This window comes from Aegilops tauschii, chromosome 7 (genome assembly GCF_002575655.3).
Source record: "Aegilops tauschii subsp. strangulata cultivar AL8/78 chromosome 7, Aet v6.0, whole genome shotgun sequence".
NCBI lineage: Eukaryota > Viridiplantae > Streptophyta > Magnoliopsida > Poales > Poaceae > Aegilops > Aegilops tauschii.
The window spans coordinates 96510227-96533382 of record NC_053041.3 but is presented as its reverse complement, the minus strand read 5'-3'; positions in this window follow the sequence as shown (position 1 = coordinate 96533382).

Here is a 23156-nt window from a genome sequence, read left to right as displayed (position 1 = left end):
GGGGTCTGCCCACGAACGAAAAACCCGGCAAACATCCCTTTTTCATTAAAAGCATCCCACAACAGGTACAGTCCGTACGGAATGAAAAACATGAACAAAGGGGATTACAAGCTTTAAATTTAACAAGGCCCGAAGGCTTACAGATTAAAAAAGAGATAAGGTGCCCGTGATCCCTTTCTTGTCCCTCTCCTCAGGAGGCAGGTCAAGGAGGCGAGAGGACAAAAGGGGCGCCTAGGCGAGCTACGAGCAGCAGAAAGCGCCAAGAGAACACCTCGGTGGCCGCCCACGGGTAGGCCAGTGACGACGGTGCCGGGAAAGGAGCTGGAAGACGAGGCGGCAGGACCGGCAGTACGCGACGAAGGTGTCGGTGCCCGCGTACTCCGAGTTGACGCCCTTGCCGCCCGCCCTCTTCCTCTTCCGCAGCCTCCCGACGCCAGCCGCCCAAGGAGACGGCCCCGAGAAGTTCAAGGAGCTGGCCCCACCCCCGGCAAAACCCTGCCGGAGGAGCGGCCAGGTGCAGATGCTGCTGCTGCTGCTGCCGCACCCGCCCAGGCGCGGGGCGTCCGACGCCTAGTCGGACTCATCCCCGTCATCTCTCCCGCTGTCCTCCTCAGCACTTCCGCTCGAGGAAGAGCTTCCATCGTCGGAATCTCCATCGGAGGAGCTCTCCACGCAGCACTTCAGGTGAGTCCCGAAGTCTCCGAAGACCTTGACGGAGAGCAGGTCGTCCTCCATCAATTTGAAGTAGAGGACGAGCCCCACCATCAGGCTGTGGATGCGAGTGAACGTCTTCCACCCATGACGCAGGTACATGACCCAAGGAGCCGGGAAGTCGACGTCGACCCGCGGGCCCCCATTCCCACAACCCCTCATGTGCAATCTGAGGGATTGGGGCCGGTCACGCTCCATCTCCCGAGCAAACGGGGCGGGAAGATGAAGACGACGACGCGGAGGCCGGCGCAGCCTAATGAAAAACTCGTGGGGCTGGTCTCCGACATGGCCTTCCATCGGGAAAGGCACCATTGGCGGGGGCGAAGCCGGCGCGCCGCCCCGTCCTCCTCTTCCCCGAGCACTACGACCTCTGCCCCGGCCTCGCCCACGGCCTCGCCCCCTCCCCCTTCCCCTCGCGGCCAGTTCCACCACCACGGGCTCAGGAGGAGTAGGGACTCGCTGTCGAGCTGCGACCCTCGCCGCCACCGTCGAGGGACCTGGGTTCCCTTTCTCCATGGCGAGTGAAATGAAGAAGCAGAAGCAAGAGGAGATAGATGACAGAAGAATGTGGGACGCCATCCCCCTTCCCCCTCTTTATAAAGGGGCGGGGTCGGGGCTCGGCCGCCCCGCTCGGCCAATCCAGCCACCGGAGGCGCAGGGAATCAGGATCGACCCGCTGCCCCAACCAGCGACGGCCCGGTTTCCCACCTCCACCGCTTGCCACCCCAGGCGCATGAAGGACATGTGGCGGACGTGCAGAACTGAGGGGACGGATGAAGCGACCTCTCCCCACCCCGTGATCCTGGGGAGTGGACGCCTTGAAGACCGCGACCCAGCCCCGTTCAGTAAATGAGCCGCGCCTCCACGCCTCCCTCTTTTTACGGGGAAGGCGCGAGCCGCCTCTTTACTGTGATATGACGCATGCGTGTGGAAACCTCCCCACGCATGCCGCCCACGTCACGCACACCCCTCCGCGCCGCGCGCGCGGGTCATGGGAAGCGCAGCGCGCGAAAAGTCTTACCGCGGTGAAAACCGCCCCGCCTGCCCACGCACCATTTTAGGCCTGGCCCAACAACGTGTCGCGCTTATGTGTGGCCCAGGCCCAGGGGCTCCTGTCGGTGTACAAAAAGAGGGGCATGCTTTTGTACCCCTTTACCTGTGCACGGGCAGTCGGAGCCGCGCCCACGGTCACACCAAGCAGAACAGGGGAGGTGAGCCAAGGTAGGACCGAAGCCCAAGATAATCAGAGCAACACCAAGGCCCAGACCACAAGGAGCACAGGGACGAAGCAGGCTCCCCCGACAAGACCCTTGCCGGGGCAGCTCGCCCCACACCAACAGAGCGAGCCACCCTTGAGCCCACGGTCCCCAACGCCATCATCCACGTGGGGCCAGGGCTCGGGAAGGTACCTCTGTGGTGGCATGCATATCTTTGTGAAGACATATTCAAGATCAGATGAGGATTAGAAGACGACGATCCTCGGCAAGCTCCATGCCGAGGAAGGCCACCAGACCCTCGGCAAGGCCCTTGCCGGGGACGACAGCGTGCCACGGCAAGACCCTTGCCGGGCCACCGGGCAAGGCCCTCACCAAGGACGCCAACAGGGCCACCGCCAGGCCCATGCCAACCAAGCTTCCACCGCCGTTCACATGCAGCTGCCAGCCCAACCAGCTGGGCGGGCACCTGCGTGGCAACATGCAGCCCCCAGGCCAAGTCATCGAGTGCCTGCGTGGCGGCATGCAGATCTTCGTGAAGGCTCCACCACCGCGCCACCTCAGCTGCCTGCCTGCCAACATGGCGCCGCATGCATCGCTGGCCAAGGTGGGTGTCGAAGCAAGGAGGAGCAGCGACGGACGGGCCGGGCCTCGCCCCCGTCCCCGATAAAGCAAGGGGACACCTAAGCTACGCATTAAATGTGTCTTGTCCTGTAATACGAGCGATAAGCTCAGGGCACTGTGCGCCATTACACCTCCTGTGTGCCACTGTGGGAGCCCCTTTCGACTATAAAAGGAGGCCCATGGCATACTGGAGAAGGATTCGGCTCTTTCGAACCACGCACTCACCACAGCTAGTTCGAGAGATCAAGAACTCTCTGAAATACACCCACCAAAGCAGGACTAGGGTTTTACGCATCCTCGCGGCCCGAACCTGGAAAAACGCTCCTCGTGCTGGCTACTGATCCTACTCTTCTTGCAACCCTGCGCCCCGGCAACCGTAGTAGGGAATCTTGTGGTCCCATAGGTGTCGTTTCCCTGACACTTTGCAACTGCATAATCTGGTCCAGAATAGAAATCATGATGATGCACTCAAATGGTGAAGCCACTTGAGCTGACCTTGGGCAGGGCAGAGTTATTTGGTCATATGAAGATGCTGAAAAAGGTTTCACACCATTTGCATAAACCAAAATGGTACTTCCTTCACAAACATCCCCATTGACCAGAAACTTGCAGAAATTCTAGAGGGAAAATGGCTAAATGGATTGAGCCACAACTTGGTGGAGGGAGTTTATATGGATAGGAGAAGGCCTAGAAAACTTTACAGCAATAATGAAGCAAGATAAAATATACTTGCTTCACAAACTGAAATTTTGGACAGAATCAAATATTTGAAGCTGTGCTCACATGGAGGCATTAAATGAGCTCAACTTTGGTGGAGGGCCATGATATGATGATATTGAGGTCCATGCAAAATTACAACTCATTTGGATATGCCTAGCTTGTACCTCCTTCACAAAGTTTCTTTCTGAACAGAAACTTTGGAAAATCATAATTAAATGACTACTAGGCAAATGAGGTTGAATTTTGGCATGTGGCAAAGATATGGACAGGAAAGATGTCCAAGAAGTTTGGAGTCAATTGGGAAAAGATAAATAGCACTTGCTTCACAAAGTGCCATTTAGGACAGAATAGGAAAAGAATTATTGGGGAATTATTTTTGAACATGGCAATGAAATGTTTTGCCATATTTGATGAAGATAGGACCCAAACAATTTATGAGAATTATTTGGGAATTTTAGGAGTGATGGAAATATAGGTTGCTTCACAACCTAGGGCAGACAGGGTTATTCCTTTAATAGAAAAAGGAATATTCCCTAGCAAAAGAATTTTGGGATTGGGCTAGGATGGAAATGATATGATCTAGGGAAGGATTTGAGGATGACAAGCTACTCTGGAAATAAACAAGAGGTCATCTTCTTCAGTTTCTAGACCACAAAGCCACGGAAAAAGAAAACTCAAGCAAAAACCTCAGACAATCAAATGAAAAAGAAAGGGCCAAAAATCAGGCTGTGACAAATATTATCACTAATACATCCCGAATAGTATCATACATATAACATCACTAATACAACTAAAACCCTAGCGCACGACGGGTATCCGCGCGGGCGGTGGACACCTAAAGAGAAGGAACCATCACAGGATCATATCTCCGGTCATCTACCCAAAGAACCTGCCAGGTATTGGAGAACCTGTGCTCCAACTCAAACAAGTAGCGACGGACGTGCGCGTTCTCCTCCCTGACTCGGTGACGTGCCACCTCCGCGGGGTCCTCGAGCCTCTGGACCATCACTAGCCCACGCGACCGCCACCAAAGAAGGTTCGGGTCAACGACGGGCTGACTCCTCACCAACCTGCGCCCCCCAGTAGGTAGCGCCTCCCAGTACCAGCCCGGCGGAGCCCAGTCCCGGACATGGCCCATCTGGTCAAGCAGGTGTCCTCCGCCGAGTCGACGACGAGGAGGATGTGGGATAGGCATCGTCGACGTCGATGCGGGAATAATTGCTTTAACTAAAAAAATAACAACAAATGTGACATATTCAACTAGTTCTATTAATTCAACTAGTTCTTACTAAACATAAACTTATTATAAATAAAAATAAACTAGTACCTAATTAGTACCTAGTTCTTACGATTAAATCTATTCAATTAATTCTATACCTAATAAAATGAATAATGACATAAAAAAGGCCTATGCTTTGCAGGAACATTGACTCCTTCCCGGTGCGGCAAATCCCGGGCACTCGATATGTCCTAGTTTGTAGCACAAGTCATGCCGAAATTCACGGAAAATTTCGGCATGACTTTTGCTAAAAAGTGGACAAATCGAGAACCTGAAATTTGTCGGAACGGAAATGAATCAACATTCCGGCAAAACATAGGCCACTCGGATTCATTCCCTGGAAACAACAAAGCCACTTGGGCACAATCGAACCACTTCAATGAAAAGATATAACATGAGCAAACACTATTGAGGAATTTGCATATAACATGGCCACTTCAATGAAATGATATAATCAACAATAATGGAATATGCAAATGAACATCAATGACATATATCATATAACAGCAATCTTGTTTTTTGTTTACATAGCAACAATTAGTTTAACCAACTTTTTGAAAAGAAAAACAATTCTGTTTTTTGTTTATAGCTAAATGCCATAGCTACCTAGGAACTACTTCCCTAATTACCATCTAATTTGATGAACCTAGGGGTGGAAAGTGGTAGCGAATATTCCAATTATCCAACTTAAAAGTGAAATAAGTGGTCAAATTTTACTCGTTTTATTATGCATTACAATACTGTTTATTCATCATCTAAGAAAACATCCGCAGCCGATTCGTTTCCAGCCATAAATGAACCCTAACTAATTTGATGCAACTAAAATTTGAAGAACCCTAGACAGAGGTAGGAAAGGGGGAGGAGCAGGCGTGCTCACCTCGGGTGCCTGCGGCGAGGGAGGGGCAGGCGGCGTCGAGGTCGGGGTCGGGGCTCGGGCGCGCGGCGGAGGGCGGCGTCTAGGTCGGGGTTGGGGGCGGCGTCGAGGGTGTGCGGCGGGCGGCGGCGATGGTGGTCAGGTTGAGGGCGGCGGCGGGCGGCGGCGGTGAGGGCAGGCTCGGGCTCGGGCGGCAGCAACGGAGGATTTAGGGGAATAGGGGGGAGGGGGGGGGAAGCAGGACTTAGTAAAATTTTGAGGTGGTTAAGTCGAACTAGTAGTAGCGCTGTTCCGGAAACGCGCAATAGCTAAATTAGCTATACTGCATTTTAGAAAAACACGCTACTGCTATAGGAAGCAGTTATTTCTTTTGCTTATCCTTACATTTTCTTTTTTTCATTTCTCTGTTTCCTACTTCTTTCATTTTCATTTACTTTTCTAATTTTTTTTTCATTTTTCTTTTCTTTCTTAGCAGTAGCGCTCTACGCAGTAAACGCGCTGCAACAATGACCATAGTGGTAGCGCGCTTTGTGCGGAACCGCTACTACTATTCCTAGCCTACCGCCAACACGGTGGGATTTATAGTGGTAGCGATGTTCGCTGCACACGCGCTACTGCTATAGTTGTAGCGGTACTACAAAGTAGCAGTAGCGCCCTATTTTAACCAGCGCTACTGCTATACCTCTGTGTATAGGCTTTTCCCTAGTAGTGGTAAGGTAAATATTTTTGGTATTTTTGTTGTATAGATTGAAAAATAAAGATTGCAAAATAGTAAACGAGATGTGATGTAAATAAAAGAGATGAAATATAATAAGAAAGAGACCGGGGGGCCATAGGTTTCACTAGTGGCTTCTCTCAAGATAGCATGTATTACGGTGGGTGAACAAATTGCTACCGAGCAATTGATAGAAAAGTGCATAGTTATGAAAGTATCTAAGGCAATGATCATGAATATAGGCATCACGTCCGTGTCAAGTAGATCGAAACGATTCTCTATCTACTACTATTACTCCATACATCGACCGCTATCCAGCATGCATCTAGAGTATTAAGTTCATAAGAACAAAGTAACGCATTAAGCAAGATGACATGATGTAGAGGGATAAACTCAAGCAATATGATATAAACCCCATCTTTTTATCCTCGATGGCAACAATACAATACGTGCCTTGCTGCCCCTACTGTCACTGGGAAAGGACACCGCAAGATTGAACCCAAAGCTAAGCACTTCTCCCATTGCAAGAAAGATCAATCTAGTAGGCCAAATTAAACCGATAATTCGAATAGACATGCAAAGGTATCAAATCATGCATATAAGAATTCAGAGAAGAACCAAATAATATTCATAGATAATCTAGTTCATAAATCCACAATTCATCGGATCTCGGAAAACACACCGCAAAAGAGTATTACATCAAATAGATCTCCAAGAACGTCGAGGAGAACTTTGTATTGAGAATCAAAGAGAGAGAAGAAGCCATCTAGCTAATAACTATGGACCCGAAGGTCTGTGGTAAACTACTCACGCTTCATCGGAGAGGCTATGGTGTTGATGTAGAAGCCCTCTGTGATCGATTCCCCCTCAGGTAGATCGCCGGAAAAGGCCCCAAGATGGGATCTCACGGGTACAGAAGGTTGCAGCGGTGGAAAAGTAGTTTCGTGGCTCTCGCTGATCGATCTAGGGTATATATAGGTGGAAGAAGTATGTCGGTGGAGCTACGAGGGGCCCACGAGGGTGTGGACGCACCTACCCCCTAGGTGCGCCCTCCTGCCTCATGGCCGCCTCGTGGCGTTCCAGACTTCAACTCCAAGTCTTCTGGATTACTTTCGGTCCAAGAAAGATCATCGCGAAGGTTTCATTCCGTTTGATATTCCTTTTCTACGGAACACTAGAATAGGCAAAAACAGAAACTGGCAGCACTAGGCCTCCGGTTAATAGGTTAGTCCCAAAAATAATATAAAAGAGCACATTAAAGCCCATTAAACGTCCAAAACAGATAATATATAGCATGGAACAATCAAAAATTATAGATACATTGGAGACGTATCACACGGCTCTAGTGCCGAACGTGGACGTGGCCAAGCAGGAGACGCTGGGCGACTCCTACCACACCATCGCGAAATCCGTCGTGACTGCTCGCAGTACATCCAGTATCAGGCAGATTTACAGGACGCCTACAAGGAGATGGATGAGGCAGCGGATGAGGTGCTAGGCAAGAGCGACGATGGCGAGGACATCGCCAGCTCCACCACGCCTGCACCCCAGCGCCATGACCACAAAGTCGGCACGTCCATGAGCTTCCGCCAGCAACAAGGAAGAGTAGCGCATGGGAGGTCACGACGCTTGTATCCCATGAAAGCCACCGCTCTTCCCCTCCCGTGGAAGCCACACTTGGTAGGCCCGACATTGTCGGCCAATTAGCCGCTTAGCGGCGACATGGAGGCGGATAGCTCCAGTTCTTGGTGCTCATGGTTGCGAAGGAGGCGGAGCTTCTTTTTCGGGGCTCATGGCTGGGGGAACGCACGTCGGCGCTCATTTTAGGCTAGGTTTCAAGTCATGTCTAGTTGAAATATGTATAAATGTATTGAATTTGCTCTGGCTTAGATGAAAAACATCCAGGTTTATGTAAAAAAACCAAGTATGAATGAATATTGTCAAATATGCATAAAAAATTGTTCATTTTTGTTAAAATTTGTCCAAAATATAATCGGACATATGCCGACAGCGTTGGATGGCCGGCTCTCGCATCCGTGTCCGCAGACTGGCTCCCCTGTTCGCAGACAAATGTCGTTCACCACTGGAAACACCACTTCCCATTCGAGTTGCATGTGTTAAGCATGCCGCCAGCGTTCTTCCTGAGCCAGGATCGAACTCTCCATGAGATTCATAGTTGCATTATGTATAGCTTCCTTGTTCGTAGACAAAGCAGATCCGGAATTGTATTTCCTTCCAAGGATAACTTGTATCCATGCACTTCGGATTATTAGCCTGGAGTTCACCACTAGTAGTATAGCCAACCCTACCCTATAGTAAAAATTAAAAGGAAATGGAAAATGTGTGATATGTCGTGAATAGTTCCGTGGAAGAAAGTCTAATTTTCTTATGTATAGAAAAAAAATTAACCATTCGCCATTTCTAGTAGAAATTCTGAAATTGTACAATGGCTCTTTCTTACAACTTGCAATACAAGAGTTTCTTACAGGAGTGAAACAAAACTAGAGAAAAAGATTAAAGAATAATGTTTGACAAAATAATTAATTCAAAATGATCCATTAAATAAAAGAATTGATACAACAATTTGATTACTTAATCAACTAGTAGTATCCCTAGAGTCCACTCCTTCCCCATACTACTAGTGAAAGAGAAATCTAAAGACTACCATTAAAGCAGCCCAGGCGAGACTTACTATATCCATCTAAATTATGTCTCCTATTTCTATGAAGGGATTATTCTACTATTGATCAATAATCATACTGGAATCAAGGGTACAGAGTCAAAAAAGATTCCGCCCTAGGCCATGGATCAATTAGTTCTAGGAATTTACTCCTAACAAATTCTTATAGGAATTCTGGTAGAATTAGAGAGCATTAAAAATAGGATACTATAGCTCTTTTTTCCTTCAAAAAGAAAGAGTACGGGAATGATGTCCTGAATAGAAGAAGCGGGAATAGGAAGATTTTTTATTCCTTTTGTTACTCTTTTTTTGTAAGCAAAGGATGCCCGAATATACCATAAAATTATCGATAGATGAATATTTATTGGGCTACTGGATTTATGTACTTAATTTCCTGGCGGGGGTATTGGCAGGAATTAATTGGGACCTTAGCATGGGCTCATGAACGCATACCTTTAGCTAATTTATTTCGCTGGAAAGATAAGCTCGTGGCTCTTTCCATTGTGCAAGCAAGATTGGTTGGATTAGCTCACTTTTCCGTGGGTTATATATTCACTTATGCAACTTTCTTGATTGCCTCAACATCAGACAAGTTTGGTTAATTTAGTTTTTTTTACTCTATCAGCACCTAGTTCATTACTCTTGATAGAGAGGAAGGATCTGGCTTCTTAGATTTTTTTTCTATTTATTTTTCACCTAGGATTAGAACAATATACTTGGTAATAATAGCAATGACACATTACGGCAAAAAAAGTTTGATTCAGAGGGAGAAGAAGCGGCAGAAATTAGAACAAAAATATCATTTGATTCGTCAATCTTTAAAAGATGATAAGAAGCAAAGTTTCTCCCTTGAGTTTGAGTGAAAAAACAAAAATGCGAGAAAAATTCAGTAGTTTCCCTGATCAAACTAGAGGCTACCAAGGAACCATACATAGCACTGAATAGGGAACCGCTGAATACACCAGCTACACCTAACATGTGGAATGGATGCATAAGGATGTTGTGATCTGCCAGAAATACAATCATAAAGTTGAAAGTACCAGAGATTCCTAAAGTTATACCATCATAAAAGCTTCCTTGGCCAATAGGCTAAATCAAGAAAACAGCAGTGGCCGCTGCAACAGGAGCTGAATATGCAACAGCAATCCAAGGACGCATACCCAGACGGAAACTTAGTTCGCACACACGACCCATATAACAAGCTACACCAAGTAAGAAGCGTAGAACAATTAGCTCATAAGAACCACTATTGTATAACCACTCATCAACAGATGCAGCTTCCCAAATCGGGTAAAAGTGCAATCCGATCGCCGCAGAAGTAGGGATAATAGCACCAGAGATAATATTGTTTCCATAAAGTAAAGAACCAGAAATAGGCTCACGAATACCATCAATATCTATAGGAGGGCAGCGATGAAGGCGATAATAAATACAGAAGTTGCGGTCAATAAGGTATGGATCAAAAAAACACCGAACCATCCGATGTAAAGACGATTTTCAATGCTAGTTATCTAGTTGCAGAAGCGACCCCACAGGCTTGTACTTCCGCGTCTATCTAAAATTGCAGTCATGGTACGATCTTGGTTTATTCAAATTACAAGGACTGCCAAGCACACGTATTAACTAGAATACAGATAATAGAAGGCTTGTTATTTAGCAGTATAACATAGACTATATACCAATGTCAACCAAGTCAGCCCAAAGATAAGCTATCCGTGTAACTAAATTAACCAAACCAATAATTTTGTATTTGCAAATGAAGTGAGTCAAAGTTAAAAACTTTGATGGGTCTTTTCTATATGGGTTGCCCGGGACTCGGACCCAGAACTAGTCGGATGGAGTAGATAATTCTTCCTTGTTACAATAGAGAAAAATCCCTCCCCAAATCGTGTTTGCATTTTTCATTGCACACGACTTTCCCTATGTAGAAATAGCCTATTTCTATTCCAAAGAGGAAGTTCTACTTTTTTTAATTAGTAAGTTGATTCACCTACTCTTTATTATAATAAAAAGAATATTTCAGAATGAAAAATAGCAAAGTTTTTTCTTGATCATTTATCAACCCTTTCCTGTTTCTTAGTTTCATCTAATGATTAATTAAGAGGATTGACCAGGTCATTGATACGTATAATATCCAAATAGTTGATCTTGCCACACAGATGAGGATCAGTCTGTTATGTCTTGATCACGCATCGTTCTATTCCCTCTGTTGTTCTTGGTTCATGTAACAGACAAGTGGTTTTTAGTAATAGAAATTAGAGGGGAGCACTCTTTATAAAAAAATAGTGATGATTATAGTTTAAAAGAACAAATTGTACACGTGGAGTATAGTGATTATACTACAGTACTCTTAGATCAGACAAAATTGTACATGTGGAGTTCAGAGTACAGTATTGTTAGATCATGTGATGTCTGAACTCCGATGGCATTATTCTGTAACTAATAATCCTAGACACACGGAGCAATGCAGGCATCTCACGGGCATCTCAGCGCTAATCAATCTCCGCCCCCCTGATTTTCATGGGGGTGGGCCCCGCCTCACCCCTTTTTCGTGTTTGGTATTACCCTTGCACATGTCGCTTATTCTTTTTGGTTTTGCTAATTCTCAATTTTTTGTTGTGTCAGTCACTTTCTTCTTCTTTCGTCCTTCTTCCCAAGCGCACCTCGCCGGAGAACCAGCCCCACTATATATTTATCTTATGGGGGGAGAAATAGCCTCATTATCTATCTTAGGGGGATGCCACAACCTCATTATCTATTGGGGTGGGGGTGCAGGGAATCCTGGAGTTGTTCATCGGTGGTGCGGGGTTTAGAGGGATGGGCGGGGAGGCAGCCAGCACGACGGTGGGGGAGGTCGAGGGGAGGGCAAAGCGGCAATAGCCGCCGGCCGGGGGTGGGGGTGGAGGCAGGGGGTTAGGCCTGGGTAGGCCGCGGGAAAGAGGAAGATGGATAGTATGCGATCTATTTTGGGCTGTTGGATGAAGATCTGACAGTCCAGATGAGAATAGGCAGATGCAAAACTTTTTTCGGATACATGACAAATAGGCGCTCCCAATTTTTTTATTCAATCAATTTCCGCCACGATGCAGAACAACACCTGGGCAACCGACAGAGATGTTGCGGCTGACCGCAGCATCCCCTCACCAACGATGTCGCGGCGGTCCTTGGTGCCGCTAATCAGGGCTAACCGGGACCTCGTCAAAGGCGATGAATGGTTTACGAAATTCCTCCAAACCAAAGGAGGCCTTGGAGGAGGAGGCAAGGTAGGCATGGAGGATTCATTAAAGCTCTGTAAACGTAACTTTAAAAAGTTACCTTCAAAATTAAAGGTGCCAAAAGGGATGTTAAAATTGGAAACCATCCAAAAAATAAAGAAAGAAACTGTCCGAATGGCAGGGGGTTACTATTGCCCAGTTGCAACATTTTTTTAGGGAGCCCATTTTGTAACACTATCTCTGAGTATGTGGATATGTTTCCATCATGTTTCTTTTCAGTGTCATACGTAACTGGTATCTTTTTTGTATTGTATGTTTTTTAAATATTTTGTTGGAAACATAAAAGCTGAATGACGCTGTGCGTGGAATATGCCTTGGCTCCTCTTCTTGCAGAGAGGTGGCTTCTGGCTGCCTTTGGTTGGCCTGATGGGAACATGATGCGAGGAGGCTGGATCTAAGGTCTCACGCTTAGTACTACCAACTTACCAGCGTCGTGGTATAGTAGTGGCAATGAGGCCTGATGGGAACATGATGCGAGGAGGCTAGATCTGAGGTCTCACGCTTAGTACTAGTACCAACTTAGCAGCGTTGTGGGGTAGTAGTGGCAATGAGGTGTAATGCTATGTCGCGCTGATGACGACAAAGCCTTTGGGGTGTTATGTTCCTCCTTGCAGGCATCATGGTGAAGCTTCGACGTCTCGCTTGTCGTGTGCTCTTCGGATGAAAGGCTCAGATCTAGCTTTTGGATCGGGCAATGATGGTGTCCTTGACGTTGTAAATCTTCTTGGAGGCACTGACCATCATTGGTTGTCTCTTGTTTCGTTTGGAGGGCGGTTCGCCAGTATGAGGTTCATGGTTGTGAGTGGTGGTGGCAAGATTGGTGGAGGCTAGACTAGCTCCCTCTTACTTCAGGTGTTGTTTCTTAAAGTGTGCAGATTGTTCTCACCGTTCGACCAAGTTTGCGAAAGGCTCTGATATTCTTATCTAAAGCCGGGTTACCGAGTCTGCGGTTCACCTCACCTCATTGCCTCTAGATACCCCTCCCCATTTTTGAGGGTTGCTTGGTCAGACGGCGATGAAAACTTAAGTCCTCCATGTCGGCTGTGTCTATATACAATTAAAATTAGTTTTTGTAAGCGGCATTCTTTCCATCCGTGTAGCTTCTATGGCATTTCTCCCCTATGATGTCTTTGCGGTAATGTAGCTATTCTGTTGTGATATATTCTCACTTTTCGTCTTCTTCTCTTAGAGCAACTCTAATGGGGCGACCCATTTCGTCCGCGGGCGTCCGTTTGGGTCGGCGCAGACACAAAAGGCGACCCAACGCACCGACCCAAACGGACGCGCGTCCGCTTTTCGTCCACAGGTGACCCATTCCCGGCCCATTTTTGAGCCGGATTTGCGTCGATGTGGACACGCGACGGACGCGCGCACGCTCGCCTTCTCCTCCCCCGGGCCCGCTGGTCGGTGGCACATTGGCCTCCCCCCATCCAAAAGCAACCCTCGCCCGCCTCCTTCGTCGCCGACGCCGTCGCCCATTTTTGTCCGCGACTCTGCTAGCTGCCAGCGTCTCCACATCCACCCAGCAACGCCGACCACTCCTAGGTCGCCTGCCACCGCCGTCTTGCCGCAGGGGAGCCGACTGCTTCCCACCCCCGCGCCCCCCACCGCAGAGCCGCCCGCGACCAAGAAGCCGCCTCGCCGCCTGAGGGAGTCCTGGACTAAGGGGTCCTCGGGTGCCCGGCCAGTTATCCGTGGGCCGGACTAATGGGCTGTGAAGACATGAAGGCCGAAGACTGTACCCGTGTCCGGATTGGACTCTCCTTGGTGTGGAGGGCAAGCTTGGCGACCAAATATGTAGATTCCTTCTTATGTAACCGACTCAATGTAACCCTAGATCCCCCCGGTGTCTATATAAACCGGAGGGTGTAGTCCGGAAAGGATACATTCATTACCACAGTCATACATGCTAGACTTTAGCCATTACGATCTCGTGGTAGATCAACTCTTGTAATACTTATATTCATCAAGATCAATCAAGCAGGAAGTAGGGTATTACCTCCATAGAGAGGGCCCGAACCTGGGTAAACATCGTGTCCCCCGTCTGCTGTTACCATCGATCCTAGACGCACAGTTCGGGAACCCCTACCCGAGATTCGCCGGTTTTGACACCGACATTGGTGTTTTCATTGAGAGTTCCACTGAGCCGTCGACGAAAGGTTCGATGGCCCCTTCGATCATCTATAGTGACGCTGTCCAAGGAGAAACCTTCCTCCCCGGACAGATTTTCGTATTCGGAGGCTTCGTACTGCAGGCCAACTGGCTTGGCCATCTGGAGCAGATCGATAGCTACGCCCCTGGCCACCAGGTCAGATTTGGAAGCTTGAACTACGTCGCGGATATCCGTGGAGACTTGATCTTCAATGGATTTGAGACCGCGGCGATCACTCCCCCTCGCCCCGATGAACATGACTTAAATCTGTCATCGGATCACATCCAGGAGATGGTTCATGTTGCTGCAACGGCCTTAGAACCGGAGCAGATCGTGCCATCCAAGGCCACGGAGTCCGCGGCGTTGGAGCCGCACACGGACTCGACACCCTGCAATATTTGCGTCAACGGAACTCCGGACTCGTCTCCGGCTATAAGTTCTGGACCATGTACGCCTGCGGACACCGAGCTGGATCGGTTATCGATTTTCGAATTCAGCGCCGTAGACATCTTCCAGCACTCACCTTTGGGTGATGTGCTAAACTCTTTAAAGAATTTGTCCTTGGAGAAGGACTCATAGCCGAACTATGTTCGGTTCGAGCTAGAGGCTGATGATGGGGAATTTTGCTTCCCACCCGTCACCCACTTCATAGCCACTGTCGATGACTTAACCGACGTGCTTGATTATGGCTCCGAAGATATCGACGATATGGACGACGATGCCGACAAGGAGCAAGGCCAAGACCCGCCATTCACTGGACGTTGGACCGCCACCTCTTCATACGATGTGTACATGGTTGACACAACTAAAAAAGCTAGCGACGATGACAAAGAAGATCCAGTTGCGAATAAACCTTCTGAGACACAGTCCAAGCGCCGGCGCCCTAAACGCCGTTCTAAGCCTCGTCACTCAAAAGATGGCAACACTAGCACCGGAGAAAATAGTACTCCGGGCGACGCCGAAAACAATGAAGACCCTGTTGGAGCCGCATCCGAACAGGAGGAACAAGACAACGGGCAAGTTAACCCTGATAAACAGGCCATGCCCAATGACCCGGATGACGATAGTTATCGTCCAGTCTCCGAGGATGAGGAGAGCCTCGGCAGTGAGGATTTCATCATGCCTGAGGCACCCCTCGAGCAGGAGCGCTTCAAGCGCCAGCTAATAGCTACTGCAAGAAGCCTGAAGAAAAAGCAGCAACAGCTCCAAGTCGATCAAGACCTACTCATTGACAGGTGGACCGATGTCCTGGCAGCCGAAGAATACGGCCTCAAGCGCCCAGCCAAGAGTTACCCAAAGCCCAGACTGCTACCTCAGTTCGATGAGGAGGCACCAGATCCCATACCTCCCTCGCGTAATGCGGAACGACTACCACGTTGTTGGGATAGTGCGGCGGACCGACCACCCCGCGGTCGGGATAAAATGGCAACGCAGGCTGAACAACAGCCCGCCCCACCGTCTCGTAAAAACAGGGACAGAACAGCTCGGGACCATACATACGACCTTCGGCGGGATCTGGAGAGTAGAGCAGGACACACCAGATCAATCTACGGAGCGCGAGGATGCTTCCTGACTCGGGATGACGGCTACCTATTCGGACGTGACAAACCTAGTCACGCCCGGGCCGATAACCGCAGACGGACTTCATTGGAGGTGCACCGTGACGCGGCCCGATATAGAGGCACCGCACACCCTCTCTGCTTCATAGATGAAGTACTGGATCACGAATTCCCCGAGGGGTTCAAGCCCGTCAATATTGAATCATACGACGGAACAACCGATCCCGCAGTGTGGATCGAAGATTTTATTCTCCACATCCATATGGCCCGAGGAGACGATCTCCATGCCATCAAATACCTCCCACTAAAATTAAAAGGGCCAGCTAGACACTGGCTAAATAGCCTGCCTGAAAATTCTATCGACAGCTGGGAGGACTTGGAAGAAGCTTTTCTTGACAACTTCCAAGGTACTTATGTCCGGCCACCAGATGCCGATGACTTAAGTCGTATAGTCCAACAACCCGGAGAATCAGCCAGAAAATTCTGGACTAGGTTCCTAACCAAAAAGAACCAGATCGTTGACTGTCCGGATGCAGAAGCCCTAGCAACCTTCAAACACAGCATCCGTGACGAATGGCTCGCCCGCCACCTCGGCCAAGAAAAGCTGAAATCCATGGCAGCCCTCACAGCACTCATGACCCGCTTTTCCACGGGTGAGGACAGCTGGCTGGCTCATAGCAAAAACACAGCCAGCGAGGCAGGCCCCTCTGAGGCCAAGAACAGCACCGGCAAGCTCCGGTGCAATAGACACAAACGCCGAAGCAATGGCAATAACACCGATGACACCACGGTTAACGCCAGATTCAGCGGCTCCAAGTCCGGCCAGCGGAAGAAGCCCTACAAAAGGAACAATGAGGGACCATCCAGCCTGGAGCGCATACTCGATCGTCCATGCCAGATACATGGCACCCCAGACAAACAAGCCAATCATACCAACAGAGATTGTTGGGTTCTCAAACAGGCTGGCAAGTTAAATGCCGAGAACAAAGAAAAGGGATCACAAAGTGAGGACGAGGACGAAGAGCCCCGGCAGCCGAACACTGGGGGGAAGAAGAAATTTCCCCCTCAAGTCAAAACGGTGAACATGATATATGCTACACACATCCCCAAAAGGGAGCGCAAGCGAGCACTCAGGGACGTCTACGCGGTAGAGCCAGTCGCCCCAAAATTCAATCCGTGGTCGTCATTCCCAATCACCTTCGATCGTCGAGATCACCCAACTAGTATCCTCCACGGCGGTTCGGCCGCACTGGTCCTCGACCCAATCATCGACGGATTTCACCTAACACGAGTCCTAATGGACGGTGGAAGCAGCCTCAACCTGCTCTATCAGGATACAGTGCGGAAGATGGGCATTAATCCCTCACGAATCAAACCCACAAGGACTACCTTTAAAGGAGTGATACCAGGCGTAGAGGCCCGTTGTACGTGCTCAATCACGCTGGAGGTGGTCTTCGGTTCTCCGGACAACTTCCGAAGCGAAGAGTTAATCTTTGATATCGTCCCCTTCCACAGCGGCTACCACGCACTGCTCGGACGAACCGCGTTTGCCAGATTCAACGCAGTGCCACACTATGCTTATCTCAAGCTCAAGATGCCCGGTCCACGCGGTGTCATAACAGTCAATGGCAACACTGAACGCTCCCTCTGAACAGAGGAGCACACAGTCGCCCTAGCAGCAGAGGTACAGAGCGGCCTTCTCAAGCAGAACCTAATCCGGCTGCCGAGCCCCTGGGCATCACTAAGAGGGTCCGAACCACACTGCAACAGGACGGTTCGGCTCGTCAAGAGCTCGATTAGCAATTCGGCCTCCGTCCCAGTCCTGACAAGGTAGCGGCATCCGCACCACGCGTACATAATTACGCACTCAATATCCCATGGGCATCGACGGAGGCACAACTAGCTTGTAGTTCGGCTACACTGATCCCGGACTCATTGGTATCTTTACTATTCTTTTTTCCTTCCTTTTTCTTTCAGGTATCTTTTATACAAGCCTCCTTCGATGGCCTGATTACCGGTCCTGTCAAAGGACAAGTACACCAAAGATTGGCACAGAGCACAAGCATACAGGGGAAGCTCTAAAGGACAATCCAACGATTACTCTACCTGTTTCAAGTACCCGAATGCACCTCTCCTTTGGTTACGGCATGTCAAATAGCCGGTTGCTTATTGCACTATTTGTATAAATGCACTTTGACACTTTAACCCAACTATAATGGAAACAGTTGACGGCCCAAGTCAAGGGGCCCCAGATACTACCTCAACTCTTTTTCTGTTTTCCTTTGCCATTAATTACTTGCACCCTCGCACCAGTGTACTTTGGTACGTTTCATATTCGCCAGGGGCTTCACATCGCCCCATAATACGGCAACAAAGTCCGAACACTTCTTAAAGATAAGTTCGGCGCCCCGAATTTAGCATTATATGCATTGGCTCCGAATCATGTCTTTGGTCAATAGTTGGGTTGCCCGTCTCCTGTGCTTGCTACCCTACTTTCCGCTACATCGGCTAGGGTAGTAAAGGGAGAACTACTGCGATTGTGCCCTGGTCTAAACCGGATGAGCACCTCAGTAGAGAAAGCTGAAAACTGACTGTCATGATGCGGCGAGTGCCGGTCAGCTGTTCGGAGGTCACAAATCGTTGGATATTTTTTCCGCAATCCGCGAAGGATTGGCACTTCCCGATCACAGCACTCTGGTTCGTACACCAGGGGTTGCGCCCATGTTTTATTATAAAACTCCTATGGCTAAGTGAGGGCGTTTAAGCCGCATAGTCTGATTGTCTGGTTCGTTGCGCTAAACAACTCCTTTAAGGACCATATAATTGGGTAAAGATTGTTTAGATTCCATCCCGAACACCTCCGTACTACCTACATGAGGGCAGAAGCCGACGACTGGCCAACCCTCAGATTCCATACAACACGGCCGCACAGGAGGAAACAATTAAAACATAAACAAACATTATATTACAAACCAGCTTTGTTGTTATCATACAAGGCAAGGACAAAACACGAGTGTATTCATTCGAAAACAATATCCTGCCCACACTGCGCTGCTGCAAGTCGAGACCCTTCTAGGACATCCGCAAAATATCGCTCGGGTGTGCGGTGCTCCTTGCCCTCTGGCGGCCCTCTGGCCACTTCAACGGCGTTCATCTTCGCCCACCACATCTTGCAACGGGCGAAGGCCATGCGGGCACCTTCGATGCAGACTGATCGCTTGACGGTGTCCAGCCGCGGATAGGCTTCCACCAGCCGCTTCACGAGTCCGAAGTAGCTGCCGAGCATAGGTTCGGCTGGCCACAGCCGGATTATCAAATCCTTCATGGCTAGTTCGGCCACCCTATGCAGCTCCACCAACTGTTTCAGCTGGTCGGTAAAAGGCACCGGATGCTCTGGCACAGCATACTGCGACCAGAACAGCTTCTCCATGGAGCTCCCTTCTCTAGCTCGGAAGAACTCCGCAGCATCGGACACGCTGCGTTGTAGATCCGCAAACACTCCTGGGCAACTCCAAATCCGGGTTAGTAAAAGGTACTTCCTCTCCGCATACTTGCTTTGCATCTTAAATGCCTTACCCGCTGCGATCTTCTTGGCCTCCTGGATCTCCTAGAGAGCGTCCCGGGCCTCACTCCGTGCGGTCTCCGCACCCTGGCGAACCTGGTAAGTTCGGTCTCTTGAACCGACGCCTCGTGCTCCAATTCGCACTTCTTCACCGCGTCCTGGAGCTCCTGCTGGACCTCCTTGACCCGGGCCTTGAGCTTTTTACGGGCGGCTTGCTGCTAGACAACCTTCCCCTCGGCTTCACCCAGGGCCTTTTTTAGGGCCCCGACCTCGGTCGCGGCTCCTGCACATATTACGACACTACGGTCAATATACAGCGCTTATTCTTTCTGAACACACAGCAAGTCGTCACTCACCTTGCTTCTCCTGGAGCTGAATCTTCACCTCACTGAGCTCGTTCTCGGTCCGCTCCAGCCTCTGCTTTAGTTCAGAGACTTCGGCAGCATGCGAGGTTGCGGCCAACAGCGACGCCTGCTTATTCATACATATTAAGTTAGTCTCCTATAACAAAGGATTGATCCTCTGTCCGGTTCTTCTCGCCGAACACTGGACAGTGTCTCAGGGGCTATGTCTACATGGGGTTTTTCTCTTTCTACGTCACTTACCTCAAAACCTGTCAACAGGTTGCTGCAGGCTTCGTTCAGTCCACTCTTGGCGGACTGAACCTTCCCGATCACCGCACCCATAAGGACACGGTGCTCGTCCACAACGGAGGCGCCTCGTAGCGTCTCCATCTGGTTATCTGGCGCCCCTGGTTGGACAGGGGCCACCGGTGGAATCGGCACACCCCCCTCCTTCGAAGGGGGCTGCTCGCCCGACTCCGGAGCCATATGGGTCTCCGGAATCGTATTCGGCTAAGGGCCGAACTGAATACGGCCCTCTTCGCCAGTCTCCATGGGGATCTGCTCCCCCACGTGTCCGGCAGCGGAGGTCTCGCCTTGTGGCGCCTCCCGGACAGCGTCATGGGCTCCTCCCCGGCTTGGAGCGGTCCTCCGAGACAACACTTCGGTGTCGTCCCTGGCCCCGGGGGAATAAGCGGGTGGCGGTGACATGCTGGCCATTTCCGCCGGATCCAACGAGCCTCCAGATGAGGATTGCTGGATGTGGTCACGGACCGGACTGCAATAGTACAGTTAACCATATCAAGATGACAAAGAGAAAAGGTCGGATATACGGGCATGTACAAGTCATGACACTTACGATGCGGCCTAGGGCTTAGTGCGGGGGCGTCGTTCCGGACTGCTGTCAACGTCCCATGCGGTGTTGACCGCGGGGACGCCCTTCCCCTTCTTGGGCGTTTCCGCCTCCAGATGCGCGGAAGCCGCCCTTCTTCTTACTCTCCTCAGGGGGAGGGTTGTTCTCCTCCTCCTCCTCTTCCTCGTCATTGTCCTCAGGGACAGAGGAATGGGCTTCTTCATCTTCGGACGTCACGTCCGAAGTACCCTTGCGACGGGGGCCACTCTTAGCCCCCTTGGCCTTTTTCTTGGCCTTCTTCTCCGGCGCCTTATAGGGTGCCGGCACCAGCATCTTTGCCAGACGCGGGATGACAGGTTCTTCAGGTAGCGGAGCCGGACACTGGATCCGCTTCGCCCTCTCCATCCAGTCCTGAAAAAGCAATAATAAAAGCTCAGGCATCATCCTCAAAACAAGCAAGTAGGGGATACGTTATAAATAACATACCTCACTGGCGAGGTGTTTAACGTCGTGCCCGCGGTCTGAATCTGTGGCCGGCGGTTTCTCGTTGCCCTTAAAGAGCAACTTCCAGGCTCCTTCGTGAGTGGCTTCGAAGAGCCTCACCAGGGTCTGATGCTTCTTCGGATTAAACTCCCACAGAGGGCGGCTCCTGCGCTGGCAGGGGAGGATTCGGCGAACCAGCATCACCTGGATTACATCGACGAGCTTGACATTCTTGGCTATCATGCTTTGAACGCGCGTCTGCAGCGCAATCAGCTCATCGGGCGAGCACCAGTCCGGGCTTTTCTCGACCCAGGAGGTGAGTCGCATGGGAGCACCGGAGCGGAATTCGGCAGCCGCTGCCCAGGTGGTGCCGCGGGGTTCTGTGATATAGAACCATTGTTTCTGCCACTCCTTTACTGTCTCCATGAAAGTACCTTTCGGCCAGGAGACGTTGGACAGCTTACTCACCATGGCTCCCCCGCACTCCGCGTGCTAGCCATCCACCACCTTCGGATTCACGTTGAAGACTTTGAGCCATTGCCCGAAGTGGGGTTGAATGCGGAGGAAGGCCTCACACACGACGATAAACGCCGAAATGTTGAGGAAGGAGTTCGGGGACAGATCGTGGAAATATATCCCGTAATAATACATCAACCCGCGGACGAAAGGGTGGAGTGGAAACCCTAGTCCGCGGAAGAAATGAGGGATGAAAACCACCCTCTCGTTGAGCTTCGGCGTGGGGACGATTTGTCCCTCGGCCGGCAGACAGTGGGCGATTTCCTTCGCCAAATATCCGGCCGCCCGAAGCTCAGTAATGTCCTCCTCCTTGACGGAGGAGACCATCCACTTGCCCTGACCTCGGGATCCGGACATGGTTGAGTGCTAGCTTGAGTGGAAAGGAGATAAGAACTTGGGCACTGGAGCTCGAGATTGGAAGGGCGGAGACAGAGAGAAGGCGTGAGAGAGGAAGAGGGAATCCTTATCCCCTTATAAAGGCTGTGAATATTGAACGCCTCCCCACTCGCCTTAGAATTCGCCTGTTCCCAAGGGCTGTATAAACGGCACGGTTGGGTTACCCATGCCCGCATTGATGAGAATCCCGTGATAAGGGGACACGATCTCTGCTTTGACAAGACGTGCCAATGGCAACCGCGTCTCGGGACGTGGGGCGTCGAACACAAAAGCGGTTTGGAATTATGACCGGTCAGACGTAATGTCGTGCTACAAATAGTTGTCAGCGGATGGAACTCGTGTAAAGTTATATTCTCTCTGCGGTTGTGTATGGTGTGTGTGACAGGTCCGGATACTATCATCGCATCCGAAGACTATCTTGAAGTTCGGATAGAAGGGAACCCGCCTTGCAATGCCGAAGACAATCTGCGCGCCGGACTCCTCGTCATTGAAGCCAGGTTTAGGGGCTACTGAGGGAGTCCTGGACTAAGGGGTCCTTGGGCGTCCGGCCTGTTATCCGTGGGCCGGACTGATGGGTTGTGAAGACATGAAGGCCGAAGACTGTACCCGTGTCCGAATTGGACTCTCCTTGGCGTGGAGGGCAAGCTTGGCGACCAAATATGTAGATTCCTTCTTATGTAACCGACTCTATGTAACCCTAGATCCCCCCGGTGTCTGTATAAACCGGAGGGTGTAGTCCGGAAAGGATACATTCATTACCATAGTCATACAGGCTAGACTTCTAGGGTTTAGCCATTACGATCTCGTGGTAGATCAACTCTTGTAATACTCATATTCATCAAGATCAATCGAGCAGGAAGTAGGGTATTACCTCCATAGAGAGGGCCCGAACCTAGGTAAACATCGTGTCCCCCGTCTCCTGTCACCATCGATCCTAGACACACAGTTCGGGACCCCCTACCCGAGATCCGCCGGTTTTGACACTGACACCGCCCCGGCCAGATCCTCACCGGCACGCTCGTCGGACGCCAGCAGGGCAGCTAGTTGGTTCGTGCGCGCCGCGACTCCCTTCGTCGGCCGTCTCCTTCGTTGACGCCCGCAAGCTGTTCGAAAGTTTGCCATGGTACAAAATGGACTCCGCCAACGAGTTCGTTTTTCACAATTTCCTCTGCGACTCCAATGATTCATCGCCCGATGACGAG